The following is an 11,745-nucleotide window of genomic DNA, read 5'->3' on the forward strand; positions in this document are numbered from 1 at the left end:
CTTGAAACAAAGCAAGAAAGGAGGAAAAGAGAGGAAAAAGGAAAAAGGAGGTAATGTGCCATATTAGACAACATGCTAATTATAAGTGTCTTGCTTTATTAATTTTATGATAATTGAATTAAGTCACAATTACATAGGAATTTTTTTCTGTGTAATCTAAGCATTAAGTGATATTTGTATTGATCAGACCCAAAGATAAAGTGATAATATTGTTTTTTTTATTATTTCCCATGTATCTAATAAACTGAAACTAATCAAAGCATTAAATAAAATATGTCCAGTTCCAAAACCTTGACCTTGAAACTCATTGTGTATGTGTATGTGTGTGTATATATATATATGTGTGTGTGTGTGTGTGTGTGTGTATATACATATACACATGTCACTGAGCAATAAGAAATAGTTTGTAGACTAGATAGATTCATAGGTGTAGATAATTTTAATGGGGAAGAGATTTTCATGACCTGCCTGAAGACAATATTGATGGCTTTCCCAAAACTCTCCCAGTGAGAAAGATACTGTGTTGACAAAAATTTTCTACTGAAGAATTCGTGGCATTGCTAAATTGATAGGGACGTTATTTTAAATGCAAAATAGATACATTTCCTTATTTGAAAATGTCTTCAAAGAGCAAACACTTTTTTAAAAACAGACATATTTAAGAGCACCTGGGTGGCTCAGTCAGTTAAGCACCTGACTCTTGATTTCAGCTCAGGTCATGATCTCACAGTTCGTGAGTTTGATCCTTGTGTCAGGCTGTGTGCTGACAGTGCAGAACCTGCTTGGAATTCTCTCTCTCCCCCTCTCCATGCTCTGCCCCCGCTGGTGCTTTCTCTCTCTCTCAAAATAAATAAATAAACTTAACACAGAAACATAACATCAAATCTATGCTACTTTAAACATATACAAACTCGGTTTCAAATTCCAAGAAAGAAATTAGAAAAAGATATTTAAGGCGGAAGGGAATATTAAGACTTTCACATATCTTTAGTATTGTTAGCTAAACTTTTGTAGGATAGTGGGGTTACTTTCAAGATAGACAGTTTATTACCTTCTCAATTGTGTAAATAATAACACAAGCAAAAATTAGAAATATCCCTTAATTAGGTCAATGCTATATTTATTCTAACTTTATGTTTTTTCAATAAGTAGACCCTACTTTATATTTTTAGATGTCATGTTTTAAATCTGAAATGATTAAATGGTATTTATTAATTTGTATCTTGTAGCTGAATAAAGTTTGGGGATTTCAAGGAAGTTATATATATACCAAAACCACACAACTACTGGAAAAGGAAAACTTTTTTTGAGATTATACCAAAATATTTACTCAATATTGATGTCACTACAAAAAAATCATATGAAACATACAGCCATTAACATTACAAATCTCTGCTTCCTACAAGGTAGCATACATATAGGCAAAATTATTCTTTGCTTGCCTGTCCTAATCTATGAAGTGTTGCAACAAACACACCCCCTCCCATAGCTTTCCATTGTACGCTTAAAACATAAATGATTCCTCCCCTTTGGAAAGGTAAATAAGCTTTCAATTCCCACCTCCCTAAAAACGTTTACTCATAATTACAAATGCTGAAGTTTCAGCAGTGAAATACCAGAAATAGACTAAGAACAACTGGTCTTTTCACCTAAGTCATGCTATAGAAAGATACAGTGGTGATGGTAAGAAGGCAAAGGCTTTTCACTAAATTGTGTTGCGACAGGTTTCAAAATCCTGTGTCAGATGTTTGGACAGGTTGCTTCCATTAAGAAGTACTGATTTTAGTCTACAGCCATACCACCCCAAACGCCCCCCATCTCCTCCGATCTCCTCCGATCTCAGAAGCTAAGCAGGGTCGGGCCTGGTTAGTATTTGGATGGAAGAAGTACTGATTTAAAAAGGCAATAATTTAAAATCTTTTCACACACACACACACACACGCACACACACACACACACACACAAATGGTCCACAAAACATTTTCCTTTCCTTCTGAAGATTTTAGGATGCATAATGAAACATTAACCAGTCTTTTCCTATTAAATGGCCAATTGAGACAAGCGGTTCAGAGATCATTCTTCCAACACTGATTAAGACTGTGGTGACATGTACCAGGGAAGCTTTCGTTACGCTTTCCGAACTTTGGGGGCAGACTTGGTGACCTTGCCAGCTCCAGCAGTCTTCTTGTCCATTGTTTTGATGACACCCTCAGCAACTGCCCATGCCATGTCACGAAATCCCAAACCCAGAGGAGGATAGAGAAGCTCTCTAAATGCTTGGGCTCTCCAGTAACCATTTCTTTTTTTTTAAATTTTTTTTCAACGTTTTTTATTTATTTTTGGGACAGAGAGAGACAGAGCATGAACGGGGGAGGGGCAGAGAGAGAGGGAGACACAGAATCAGAAACAGGCTCCAGGCTCCGAGCCATCAGCCCAGAGCCTGATGCGGGGCTCGAACTCACGGACCGCGAGATCGTGACCTGGCTGAAGTTGGACGCTTAGCCGACTGCGCCACCCAGGCGCCCCTCCAGTAACCATTTCAATAATGGCAGATCACCAGACTTCAACAATGTGGGGCCATCTTCCAGTTGGTTTCTCCCCATAAAGTCAATTCATTTTCTACTTCATCTCAGCAAAATTACAAGCAATGTGAGGTGTGAGACTTTTTTTGCATTAAAGGAAATTCTTATTAACTATATATTGTTCATAAATGTCCCTTTTTTTAAAAAAGAAGTCAACTTTCTAGAGGAGTATAATCCTCATGAATGACTTCAGCTTTGCATCATGAGTCTTGTAGTAAAAAAATCATTTTTTTTACAGTATGATACTTTGCAAATAAACTCTTTTAAAATAGTCTAGTCTTTCCTTAGATGTTACAATAAAACAGATATAAAATAGACAACAAAGTATAGTTTGTGTTTACAAAAAAAGCTGTACGTACAAACAGATTTAGGTTATAAATCTATATGTGCACCTGCATAGGTGCATACCCAGCATTAATTTGGTCTGGATGCTTCAGAAGAATCATTTGAACCTTGAAGTCAGCTGCTTCTTTTGGTGGGTGATTTTTCTCTGTCACCAGCCATATGTCCCAGTAGGTATGTTTGACAGATGCCTTCTTGACACTGAAGCCTCCATCTGCCCCCAGGAAGAGCTTTACTCAAAATTCCATGGTGCATTTTAACAGACTCCACTTCATTTGTAATGCTGACTGGAACAAAGGTGACCACCATGCCAGGGTTGAGAACACCGTTCTCTCTTCAGCCCACAGGGACGGGACCCATAGCACCAATTTTGTAGATATCCTAGATGGGCGGAAGAAAGATCTTGCCCTTTGGACATTTGTCAGCAGAATGCAACACAGAGCTTCCAGCAGTGCGGTTCCACGGGCATTTCCATCTTTATGGGTGGCTTTCCATTCCTTGAACGAAGGTGTATTAGTACTTGAGTCCAGCATGTTGTCACCGCTTCAACCAGAAATGCACAAAAGTGTTACTGTATTGAGATTATACATGATATTATGCATGAAGATAGAGTTAGCTTTTCTCTTGTCTTTGGCTGTTCCAGTTGTTCCATCGTATCACCAAGAAAGTCTGGAACCATGGCACTAAACTTGACTTACGAGAAGGATTGCGTATGCTAAATAGCAGTAGGACTATTACCTGTTATTTAGAGCCCACCCAAATCTCCTCTGATGGAACCCTGTAATAGCTCATCTCATTATTATTAAAATTCTGTAAATAATAATAATAATTTTCAGGTGCCTGGGTGGCTCAGTCGGTTAAGCATCCGACTTCGGCTCAGGTCATGATCTCGCGGTTCATGAGTTCAAGCCCCACTTCAGGCTCTGTGCTGGCGGCTCAGAGCCTGGAGCCTGTTTCAGATTCTGTGTCTCCCTCTGTCTCTGACCCTCCCCTGTTCATGCTCTGTCTCTCTCTGTCTCAAAAATAAATAAGCGTTAATTTTTTTTTAAATAATAATAATCTTCTTCTTCTTCTTCTTCTTCTTCTTCTTCTCATTATTATTATTATTTATATAGCCTGGTTTTAGTTGAGAACTTGTCCCTAGGCTCTGCTGAGCCCAAAGTATCTCGCACATATTTTGATGGTACTTTTGCATAGTCTGATTTGTGTCTATACAATTGTTTGTAAGTACCTGCAGTACCCAATCCTGTGTGATAGCTGCAGTTGGCATTGAAGGAGGAATAAATGAAATTATCCTTTGATGCATGTTTGCGTCGCAGACCACCCTTGGTTTGACGTCACACACACTGACGGAAGACAGTTTAGACGTAAGGTTGGAGACATAAGGGTGCCTGTGTGGTTAAGTGTTTCTTGATTTTGGCTCACCGCTTATGAGATCAAGACCCAAGTCGGGTTCAGTGCTGACAGCACAGCTCCTGCTTGGAATTCTCTCTTTCCCTCTCCCTTTGCCTCTCTCTTTCTCTCTCTCTGTCTAAAATGAATAATTAAATGAGTAAATAAACATTAAAAAAGTTAGAGAAATAACTCAATTAGGCTTTTTTTTTAAGTTTTAAAGAGAGAAAATTATCAAGAATTCTCATGGACTCTCTGGGCTATTTCAGTGAAAAATGGAGGAAAAAGAAGGAAAAAAAAAACAAACCAAGGCTGCCAAAAATCCTTTTTAAAATGCAGAGACCTGATTCCAAAATGGAGTCAAGAAGGCATACCACCCTTTGATACTGAGATTCTTCTGAGGCTGCAAAAAGATTAAGAATGCTTGTGCATTTGGACTCATTTTATGATGATACCAAAGTATCACTTAATTTTACATCTTTGACCAAGTGTTATTCATGCTTTGATAATAAGGATTCCTTTTGGACTCCTGCTGACCAGGAGGAGGGCAGGATAATTGACTTACGAGAAGGATTGTTGGGAGGGCAGGATAATTTGTGGTAGACTATTAGCTCAGGTCCTCCAAATGAGATTCAATTCTGGGAAAATATTTGAAATTATTTTGCAAAGAGAAAGCAAGATTAAAACACTGAATAACTTTGAGACAATTAAACTGGTGAAAGCATTTCTATAGTTGGTTTCAAATGAAATAAAATAGGAGATAGATGAAGTCGCTATAAAAATTTTAAGAGATTACAGTAAATATTAGATGGTCTGGCTGGTCCATCAACTCCTTAGACTATAAAACTACTGGAACAAATTCACTCAAATTTTCCTCACCTAAATGAGCTTTTAAAATGTGATGATAACACAAATATGGAAACTATGGTCTCTTCAGAACAAGTACTGATTAAAGTGGTGTGAAATAAAAGACAGAAATACGATTCTGTGTGATGGGTTGATAAGGGTCCCTTGAAACAGGAATATGAGAGATCTGAGAAAAATTACATTGATATGGGTTAAATGCCTGAGGATGATAAAGAAACTACTGGATACTATCACTCAATGTACTCATAACCAAATTGGCTAAGGGAATTATTTGCTAATAAAATAGTTAAGGGACTGACATGCTTCTGTTAGGGAATATGGTGACACAATTCTGGAAGGCTTACAAGTAGAAATGACTCAAAGTAGAAACTGATGAAGGAGAGTATTGTATTCTAATGTATTACCCCTAAGGTAGTACCCCAGACAGTACTATGAGAATAGATATGATGTCTGAATGTGAGATTTTTTTCCCATACTTAAACCATTAAGAAAAAGAAAGCCATGTCAATCTGCTGTTGACTTGTTTAAATGTGATGTACTAAATGGACATCCTTAGAATTACCTAAACCTACTCAGGGACTTTATTTATTTATTTATTTATTTATTATTTTTTTAATGTTTATTCATTTTTGAGAGACAGAGCATGAGCGGGGAAGAGAGAGGGAGACACAGAATCTGAAGCAGGCTCCAGGCTCTGAGCCGTCAGCACAGAACCTGATGCGGGGTTCGAACTCACGAACCATGAGATCATGTCCTGAGCCGAAGTCGGACGCTCAACCGACTGAGCCACCCAGGCGCCCCCTCAGGGACTTAATGTAAAACAGTGTAGGACATCTGGGTGTCATCAAGGGATTTTTGCTTTATTTAAGAATATTTTAGTTTTACCTGAATTAGTACCCTAAGAGACAGGTTTAATATTCCAGTATTATCTGTGAGGAAAGCTAATAAATCCTGGAGTTTACTTGTAAGGTATAAAAGAATTAGACAAAGCGTTGCCTTAGTAGTATTCCGTATTCAATATGGTTTTAACAACTCAAACTACACACCATGCTAAAGGACATCAGTATTTTGTGAATAATTTGGTTAGTTGTTTTTTGTTTTGTTTTGTTTTTATCCCAGTTCTTATAGCAAAAGGAAGCCAAACTAATTTGTATTCGTGTGGAATGGAACCCAACAAAAGCTTACTGTATTCTCACACGGATATAGATCCTGCTGATTATTGACCAAATCTGCCACGAAGAGACTTAGATCTGATTAAACGAAAAAAAAAGACTATTATTCATCACATTGATGATACGATGTTGACAACTCAATCTGAAGGTCAAAGAGACTAAAGTAAATGCTGATAAATCAAGATAGCCATGGTAGAGTCACGGATTAACCGAGCTAAACTACGAAGTCAAGCACAAATGATAGGATTCTTAAAAATTACCTGGGCTGGGGACACTACAGATATACCTCAAGGAACGAAAACTTAACTTATTTTCTCTGCCATCTCCAAAATGAAAATAAAAGTCATGGAGATTGATTGGGTTGTTGGTCTCTGGAGAAATCACATACTACAAGTGGGAATTTTACTCGTCTCTTTTCACAAGAGTACCAGGGAAAAAGATGAATTTTAATGATGTTATGCACAACAGAAGACACTCAGCATTTCAAAGAATTCAGTCTAATGGCTTACCCAGTCTATTCCTTGGGGTGGTACAAGCCCAATGCTCAAATGATATAAGTGTCAGCCACTTGCACTCATGCTGTCTAGAGCCTTTTGCAAAAGCTCATATCTGTTACCCAGCAATAATAACTGCTGGGATTTTGGAGTCGAAGTTTGCCAGAAGCTGTTGCCATATAAATTCCCTTTGAAAGACAATTTTAGGTCGGTTACTGGGTTTAAAATGAAACTGTTTCTGCTATGGAAGGGCATGAAATTATTTTGAGACACAAAGTACCTTTCGTGTCATGGATTATATGAAAACAACATTCCAATAGAGAAACACACAAAGGAGTTGGGAATCATATATTAAAAACTATGCCGCCACAGTACCCATCTCATCCGTGAACAGGTGGCTGCCATACCTTTGGGTTCTATATTAGATTTACCTGAGGAATTACCTAACTCTACAGTTGAATAGGTGTGTCCCTAATCATCAGTTAATAGATTCTAACTAAGCAATAATGTTCGCATATGGTACTTCCCAGGATACTCAATCTGAAATGCAGCTGTATTGTAGCTGGTCAATGGTTGCAATTTGCAAGAATACTTAAAAATAAATCCACTAAGTTAGCAGAATCAGGAGCAGTGTTCCTTGTGGCATCTGAAGAACTAGATACAAATTATTATAAAAATAATAAAACAATATAGTTTTGTGCCAATTCTTAGGCAGTGGCCAATGAATTGGCAATATGATTCATAAACTATGTCTTAAATTATTAGAGGGTAAAAGTGGTTTCCACATGTGGCAATATTTTCATGAAAAAATTAGTTTTAAGAGGACAAATCAAAGATGTGTATAATGAAGTAAGTATGTGCACACACGCATATGCACACACACACACACACACACATTAGAATGGAACTAGATCTAAAAAACAATGTTCTTTTTCACTCTGTGCAAGTGATCCCTCGAATGCACGAAGTGAGTGGTCATGAAGCCATTCAGACTCAAAAAAATGAGAGAGAAAAGATACACCTCACTGTCCTTGAAAACTCAAAAATCTAATAATTCTCTTTGTTCAACAGGACCCTCAGAAAACAAAAGCACCTAAAAGCACCCCGAGGGGATCTGGACTGACCTGCATCTAATTAGGGGATGATACTGGCAAGTTACCTATGGCCCCAGTTGTGGGTCTTGACGGGGATAAATATTCATTCTGGATTTGGAATTGTGTACTTAGTAACTGAAGCAAACCTCCAATGCTCTCGCCTGCAACAGAAAATAAACAGTTTTTAATGCTCGCACCTTTAAGTTATCTGAACAAGTAGCCCACTTTACAGCAAGCAGAGTACAACAATGAACTAATAAACATCATATCCAATGGGCTTTTCATGAATGTTCCATCCCAAAAAGTAGTGGACTGTTTGAAATTTGGAGTGAACTATTGAAATATCTGGTTATGAAATTGGGCGGTGATTGGAGACTGAAAAAATACCTTGAAAGAGAAAAGGATTTATGTGTCAAGACAATATGGGAAGGTAAATGGGGTTTACCATTGGCTAGACTGATGGGACATAAAGGAAAAAAATAGGGAATAGATGGTGGAGACTGATGTAAGAATGGATTTACATGAACTTATTCCTTCCTCTTTCTCCCCCACCTCCTCCTCCTCCTCTTTCTTTCCCCCCTCTTCTCTCTCCTTCTCCCTCCCCCTCCCCCTCCCACTCTCCCTCCTCCTTCTTTTCCTCTTTCTTTTTCTCTTCTTCCTCCTCCTCCCCCCTCCACTCTCCCACTCTTTCTCCTCCTCCTCCTCCTCCTCTTCCTTTTTCTGCTTTCATTCTTCTTCTCTTTCTCCTTCTTCTCCTCCTCATTCTTCTCCTTCTCCTCTACCTGGTCCAGCAGTTCTGGGACCTAGATTGCATTTACTAGTTCCAGACAAAAAATCAGCTTCTAAACATGACACCATGACAATTGTAAATATTAAATACTTGAGTTCTTAAAGAGTAACGGGATGGTTGTTCCTTCCTGTCGCCTAGCTAAACTGAGATTAATGGTTCTGCCTCTTTACTACCTAGTGGATGAGCAGTTTCATTAGCCTATACTTTTCCATTCCTACATGATATATCTGGGAATGGACACTGGCAGGTCTTATGTTGTGGCCAGCTGTATGAGTCAGTACCCTTGCTGAACTTGACAGTTCTACCCCAAGGTGAGTTTCTGGTGAAATTTAATAATAAATGGAAATAAGTGGGCATAATTGCTGATTGAACAGGTGCAAAAACTTGGTAACACTAAAAGGAAAATGTAACAATACTATGGTGCTTTGATAGCAAGATAGTCATACTCCTGTCTTTATTCACAGATGCCCATAATGGTTCAGCTATTTCCTGTCAGAATCTCTTTCTTTGTTTGAATCTGATGATCCAGAATGGGTCCTGGTGGATTTAGTAAGCATTCATTCTACATTATCCATGTGATGGTACATCTCAGTGATTTTAATAACACTCTGTGGATGAACATTTGAGAGAACTCTAAAGTTGATTTTTCTCTTGTTTTTCATTTTACATGATATGGTAATCACATTGGACAGCTTTGTGGGGGGTAAGCTACAGAAAGTCTTACATTTCAATCTCCTACAAAAAATTTTGTCCAACAACAGAGCCATGGACCATTATGTAACTATTGACTTACATTATAATATGTTTAGAAAAATACCTAGATGAAATAGTCTTCAAATATCTTTGGTGATCAACTTACTGTAATATTCTCTTTCCCAAGATTTTTGAGAGTAGAGGCCAAAATCAAGATAAAGAATACTTAGGAAACTGAAATCACTATTAGTTTAGGAAAGACTTGCTAGGCTCACAATAGTCCCAATGCTCTTTGAGTATACCTATGAGAAATTTTTTTGAATACTCCAACTAAACTATAGTTGTAAATAACAGCTATCCATATGACATTCTGCTGAGGAGGTCATATTTTCTGGTTCCAGGATAGATTCTCAAACTATACTTAATTAATAAATTTACTGGCAACAATATGTTTGGTAGATCAGACAAAATTGTCCTAAACATTCTTTTTTTTTCCAACGTTTATTTATTTTTTTGGGGGACACAGAGAGAGACAGAGCATGAACGGGGGAGGGGCAGAGAGAGAGGGAGACACAGAATCGGAAACAGGCTCCAGGCTCTAAGCCATCAGCCCAGAGCCCGACGCGGGGCTCGAACTCACAGACCGCGAGATCGTGACCTGGCTGAAGTCGGACGCTTAACCGACTGTGCCACCCAGGCGCCCCTGTCCGAAACATTCTAAAAGCAACGTGAGTGATTTTGGCTCAAGTCTAGAAGTCATAGGATAAACTAAACTTCTCTCTAATGAAGAGAGGATATACTGAGGAAAAAGACTCATGAACTTCTATTACCATTTAGAATGCACGATATTCTAGGAGAGAGATAAAATATAACATGTGGCCTGTATAGAGGATATGCTTTTGGAAAAATGGATTAAAAAACTCAACAGGTTGTTAGCATTCTAGGAGAATGCTGCGCACACTGATGTGAGAAGTGTTATCTATCTATACTCCTCTAGGTGGAAATAGCACAGCTCAGGGAAAATAGTGTTTGAACTTGGCAGAAAAAAGCACAAGGAACTTATATGAAACTTTTGGTCCTAGTAGGTCATGGGAACCCATTTATGGACACCATATTTTGCATATGTGTTCCTTAACTTTGAAAGCATCGTGAATAAATTTAAGAAGCAAATTTACATAATTTGCAGTTAATTAGACCTGACACTTTTTAAACATGTCTAGGATTCTTACTAGAGGTCATAAAATGGTGATTATTTGAGGAAAAGTTCTATTGGGAATCTATGAATGTGTAAACTTGCAGTATGAGACAGGAAGTATGAAACATGGAATCTGGAATTAACTGACAGCTGGCCCATTGAATGATTTAATAATATCTATAACAATACTCATATTTAAGACCCTATTGGGAGATTGAATTGGTAGGTTGACCACCTGTTTTTCCAGCAGAAGATGATTGGCTAGAGAAAATGTAGTTTTATCTAATAATTACTACATTAAACCCATATATCGATCACTTTCATATATTTCAAATTTCACCACTGAAAGGAAGTAAAAGGATTGTGAGCTTGGGAATGACACACAAATTTGAGTTGATATATTTAGTAAATTAAAATGCGTCTTTTAAAAGCAATACCTAGGGGTGCATATGTGACTCCGTTGAGATTCTGACTCTTGATCTTGGCTCAGGACATAATCTCACAGTTCCTGGGTTCGAGCCCTGCAATGGGCTCTGCACCGACAGTGCGGAGCCTGCTTGGGAGTCTTTCTCCCCCCTTCTCTCTCTGCCCCTCCCCTGCTCACACATTTTCTCTCTCAAAAATAAGTCAACCTTTTTAAAATAGAAATGGAAACCCATTTTTAAAAAAGCAATTCTTAGGTCTTATTGAGTGATATAGTTAGTATTTTGATGCTTATCATTCAACTTTTTTATATTTTATATGTATTTTTAAAGGCACAATATGAGAAGTGGTGAGGTTGAGGCATATGAAAGTGAGAAAGCTAGACAAAGTACAAGTGACTATCTAGGAATGGAGATAACCTAAAGCTTTTTGGTGGTAATTTTATGATTATCATCAGAGATGCATGGAATCATGATATTCACCTATGGCCAAAGAAGGATGGAAATGTCTTGTTAGTGAATTAGAATACAATGCTTAATGTTCAAAACTCTTATGTAAGCAGTAGGTCTAGGTTTGTCTATATACGTCATTAAAAATAAGCAGATAGATGTGTTACACCTGATTTAAAGGATTACACAGCCTAGTTTCAGCTACATGAAAATAAACAGGGGAGCAAAAAGCTTCCTCAGTAAACTTGTAAC

The 11,745-nt window shown here is 37.8% G+C and overlaps 1 pseudogene; it reads right to left on the reverse strand.

Annotated features, from left to right (window-relative positions):
* Positions 1–2,962: 2,962 nt before the first annotated feature.
* LOC125174540 (elongation factor 1-alpha 1-like) lies at positions 2,963–3,514 on the reverse strand (annotated as a pseudogene).
* Positions 3,515–11,745: the final 8,231 nt, after the last annotated feature.

This window comes from Prionailurus viverrinus, chromosome C2 (genome assembly GCF_022837055.1).
Source record: "Prionailurus viverrinus isolate Anna chromosome C2, UM_Priviv_1.0, whole genome shotgun sequence".
Lineage (NCBI taxonomy): Eukaryota > Metazoa > Chordata > Mammalia > Carnivora > Felidae > Prionailurus > Prionailurus viverrinus.